At 36.5% G+C, this 5266-nt stretch overlaps 1 long non-coding RNA gene across 1 annotated transcript; it reads right to left on the bottom strand.

The window, feature by feature from the left end:
• Positions 1 to 1862: 1862 nt before the first annotated feature.
• On the bottom strand, positions 1863 to 2265 carry LOC122757905. Its single transcript, XR_006358097.1, has 2 exons — positions 2023 to 2265; positions 1863 to 1947 (listed from the first exon to the last, which is right to left on the bottom strand). It is a non-coding gene; the product is annotated as an uncharacterized LOC122757905 (long non-coding RNA).
• Positions 2266 to 5266: the final 3001 nt, after the last annotated feature.

The following is a 5266-nucleotide window of genomic DNA, read 5'->3' as shown; positions in this document are numbered from 1 at the left end:
GCTTTTATACTCTTATACTGGTATACTGTTGTTTACTTATGCAGCTGTACAGTAATACTGCTATACAGTTATACTGTTATACAGTTATACTGTTATACAGTTATACTGTTATACAGTTATACTGTTATACAGTTATACTGTTATACTGTTATACAGTTATACTGTTAAACAGTTATACTGTTATACAGCTATACTGTTATACAGTTATACTGTTATACAGCTATACTGTTATACAGCTATACAGTTATACTGTAACACTTCTAATTTCCATTAATTTTAATTGATTTTATGGCTATAAGTATAACAGTTTCATGCTGTGCTAGTATAAAGAAATACTAAATATTGCATAAATATTCTATATATTTTAATTAATTTTGAAAGGTTTTATTTCTGTACAAAGTGTCAACTCTCAAGTGCTGCCGGTTTCTGACAGTTAGATTAATTATATAACCATCATAATATCAACATTAAATTATATGATTTCTAGGGTATTAAATTTTCGTAAATCTTATATGAAATGTTTGTTAAATTTAATTACGGATTTTACAGTGGGTTTCTCGAATTAGATACTCATAAATTTAGGAAGCAATTAAATTCAAAACAGATGACGTGTCTCTCAGTAATGGAGCAAATCTGTTGATGCTGTAAATAGAAATTATTGGAGAGAAAGAAGAATATCAAACAGAAAAGAATAACAAAGAACGTGCGACATCCACGTTCAGATGTTTCTTTTACCCTCTCTCTATTTCTCTTTACGTCCATATATGAATTTATAACTGTTTTCAACTATTCACAAATTCGAAATGACATCAATATTGAGCTTAAAGAATGCAAAACTTGTTTAACTTTCTTTTCCAATTAGAAGTTGACAAAAGATATCGGCTCAGATACCCTAGCCTTTTTAGTTCAATGTGGAATCTTAGTACTATCATATAAAAGTCGGTAGCATTAGCTATCATTGCTATAATTGTATTTCATGCTCTATTCCTCATATAGGGACTACTGTTATACAACTGATATATGTCTCTGGAATATGATGGCTAAATGTAACATTTATAAATTCTTCTCTGGTCAGAAACATAGTAGAGTATCTTAAATTCGAGCAGTTTTATATGTCAGCTGGCTTTTTGTTTGAGTGATGTGTACATAAATTGTCCTCAACGGATTTTAGAAGTAGCTGCAGAACCTGTTCAATTAACAGCTACTTTGTCCCCTTTGCTGGCGATTTCCCTAGCTGTTCTTTGTCTTAAGCTTTAGCTTTATCTTTGTGTTTATTGTTTGGATTGTTCTTCACACTTGCAGAACAAGGAAACAAGTGAGAGCACTTGAAGAATCAGTGCGTACAGTCAGTTGCCAGTGCTTCGTTTATAATATGTCATAAATAAAGCTACTATAAACAAATGTAAAATATTTGCAGCAATAACAACCCGAGTCAACATCCATTTGAATGCCATAAAAACGATTTATGTGCGCATATTTAACGCCTCACACACATGCAGAGGTGTGTGTGTGTGTGTGTGTGTGTGTGTGTGTGTGTTGTCTTAAGCATATGCTCATCGCTGTACTAACCATAACTAACCATCGCACCGCTTACCTCCTCCCTCTCCCTAGCTCCTCAACCTGTCCAAGTTCAAGGCAACCGCAACAAAAACAAAGATTTGTGTTTACAATTTGCACAGCGCAAAAAAATCGAGGGGAACAAAATAAAGAAATAACTATGATAAAATGTTTATATTAAAATACCTAAAAACTATTTAAATAGTTTGCCATCTACTTTTAAGTGGGGTATATTTGGTATGAATAATGGATAGTGGATTCCTAAATAAATATAAATATTATTATATTAGAAATTGTTCAATAACTAGAATTTCAACCCATGTTTAATTATTTCGAACTTCCCTCATAGCCAAAGATCTATACAGAAATAAATACTTCCTACTGCAAATTCTCAAAATCATTAGAAATCATTTAAAGAGGTATTCTTTAGTCGTTCTTTGCAGTTTTTTCTTTCATCTAGCTTACATCAATTCTTGTCGTTTTTAGCCAATCGCCCTCTAACCGGCTGTCTGGCCGGTCTTTTATGCTCGTTCTCCTCTCATGGCTCGACCTTTGAGTCGTTCATTGAGCTTGAAAGGCTCGGCGGTTGCTTAAATTTCCAGAAATTATCAGCCAACTCTTCTGACTGCTTAATTAATCATAATCTGAGCAGCAAATGGACAATTATTTGCCTTAGGATGTGTTTGCTTTTAATGCTTCTGAAAGTTGTTTCAAAGATAATTTGATTATGTGCTCATATATATATATTTTTTCTGCGTTTAATTGAAGTCAACAACAAATTGACATTTGCATAATTTTTTTAATTTTTACAATTTTTTGTTGTTTGTTTCTTTAATTGCGTTTTGGATAGAAGTGCCATACGATTTCCTTGAAAATCTTGTAGTCTTCCTAAAATTACCTAAAATTAGCTGACTAAGCAAGCGTGATACCATTTCCTATAATGATCTTTCAGTTGTTTTTAATGCCATCTTTAGTACTTTTAGCTGTTGGAATATTCAATTATTCGTTTGGGAATCATCTTACGTCTGCTTTTGAAATTGTTTTGAACTGTGCGAGCTATTTAAACTGGCGCGGAGCCAATACGAATTTCAATTTCTTTACTCCCATAAGCAAAAGTTGATGCCAATTAAAACTACGAAACAGGTTTGCTTGCACAAATAAAAAGTCTTAAACTAAATGCCGACATAATTTTAGTTTTACTTTTGCATCTATTTAAGCAAACCTTTACTAGTTATTCAATAAGGATTCTTCTGTATTTAAATGGGTTAGCTTTGATCTGGCTCAGTTAACCATAAGGTAGGCTTTTGCGGCTCTTGGCTTCTATACGGCTTTGTCTCAAACCAGATCGATTATCGATATTCCAAAAACACTTCCCTTGTTGCGCAGTGTAATCAAATTGTTTGCGAATTGAACGGCCAAATTGAAATCTAAAAGCTGCGTCCTTCAGCTCACCTAGTATTTGCGCTTATCCACTGAAGGGGCAATCGTGTTATATGCATTATCATTGGCCGGAACTAAATGCAGAGGCAGTGAGGCGTGTCGTGTGTCAACAGATCCACCCGAAATCCAAATTCCACAGATATTGAACTTTAGACACGAATTGTGATTCACACTGGCTATGAGTTAAAAAACAAAAAAAAATATTCTTACTGTTGCGGATAAACTAATCGCAATGGAGCTTGACCGATGACTGCTCCGCACTCGCGTCCGCTCTCGCCCCATCTCCATCGAAATGTGCCAACTCATGTCCACTCGTGCAACTGTTGACCCAACTAAGCTGTATATCCCCCCCCCTCCACAAGCTCTGCGAATGGCTCGTCACGGCGGTTGTCCAACATGCTTGGACTCTACAAATATTTAAGCAACTTATTTGGCGAAACGCTGAGCCGTCAATTGGATTGTCGCACTAGTCAAATATTACAAGCCCTGGTCTCATCTGGCTAGCGAGGGGGGGAGGGGGCAGCGGGCAGCTGTACTTCAATTGCAAATGAGATTCAAGTACTCAGGAAATATCGAAGATATTGAAGTGAATGAACGTGACAGTCGAGCGTCACCAACTGTGGAATACTCGTTCATGTTTACTTATTCTCAAATCAAATAGCTCCAATATCGTTAGACTCTAATTTCGATTAGAGATTGGGATGGTACTCAGTTAATATTTAAGGTCTGGACCTATCTCACATGGCGAAAGGTATTATCTTTTTCTTCACGATTTCATACACCTCTATGCAAATATCAAGACAGTCCTATATTTCTATGTAAGTTCTATTCATCCTTCTATAAAACTTCAGTTAAAACTTCAATTCTCTGATATCAACAGTTCGTTAAGTAATTAGCTAATATACTCGCTTTGTTTATGATCGAGCATCAAAAATTGGGTGCGAAGAACAAATTTGATTGAGGAATTCAAAGGTTTAAATATCAAATAAAGAAGCTAATGGAAAATGCTAATGGTGGGAATGGCGAAGGTTTAGATATAAATGACTTCAGTCAACAATGGGAGCTAATGATTGACTGATTGACTGCCTGATTGGCTAACTAAAGATCAATACACAGTGTGAACCTACAGATCAATACACATAAATATTTAGATTCCTTTTTAAGGGAATCAAGAAAATCTCTTTCTCTTGCTAATCAATGCCCATGCGGCAGTTCTTTAAGCAAAAATTTCACTGTAATATTTCGCATATAATTTCATTGATTTAACATTTTGACAAGGCCTTTTTCACACAGCTGATACAGTAATGCATGCACAGTCAAGCCAATTGGAATAACAATGTTTCCATCTCCATTACACAGATTTCCCAGATAAATTATAATTAAGGGAAAACTGTTAAATATGTATGCATATTTATGCATATATGTATATTTATAGTATTGATAGACGGAAGCCAAGGCTAGGTTCCCATAAAAAGCTAATCAAATAGTACTTTATCTGTATTTGATATGGTCAGGTAGCCATTGTCGCTGGATGTGCTTTGTGCCAGGTACTCAAAAGTCTGATAAGCCAACGAATGCAGAAAGAGCTGTAGATGCATCAATGCATATGCAAACAGGTTTGCCCACAGATGCTAAGCCGGAGAGCTAAGCCAGAGTGTGCCCCGGAGATACCCTGTAATTGAAGAGCTATGATTGCTCGTCATATTGTTATTTCACTAAATTGAAATCTTTAATGCAGGTATAAGGAAAGAGAGGGAGAAAGAGATAGAGGGAGGGAGAGAGAGATACAGAGAGAGGAAGAAAGAGATAGGGAGAGAGGGAGCTGAGCTGAACTGAACTGTATCTATAAACAGCTTCACTCATTAGCTTATATATGCACCGCACCTATAGACTCTCTTGCTTTATTTACAGGGCATCCAAGACTCTCGTCTACTTGTCAAGTCGTCTGACATGTAGATTGGGTCAAACAGCTCTTTGCTCATTTCGATGGGTCATAGATTGGCTATTGTTGCTGCACGCATGCAAATCTTCAACATATTGATAGACATAAACTCCCGCCTCAGCACCCCCCGCCGCCCCCCTGCACTAACCAACCCAGCCTGCTTAACTGCTGTACCGCCTCCCCTGATGCCGCCCCCAACTGGGCAGCAGCTGCATTTGTGGAGCGTGAGCTGTTTGTTCAGTGTTTTTGGTATGCCAAGGTCAAAGTCCGATGCGATCCAATGCGACGTCTTGTTGTTGCTGTTGTTGTTGTTGTTGTTGTTGTGGT

Source organism: Drosophila mojavensis, unplaced genomic scaffold (assembly GCF_018153725.1).
Source record: "Drosophila mojavensis isolate 15081-1352.22 unplaced genomic scaffold, ASM1815372v1 contig_136, whole genome shotgun sequence".
Lineage (NCBI taxonomy): Eukaryota > Metazoa > Arthropoda > Insecta > Diptera > Drosophilidae > Drosophila > Drosophila mojavensis.
Note: the sequence above shows the minus strand (reverse complement) of the source record. Positions and strands in the feature narration are given on the sequence as shown.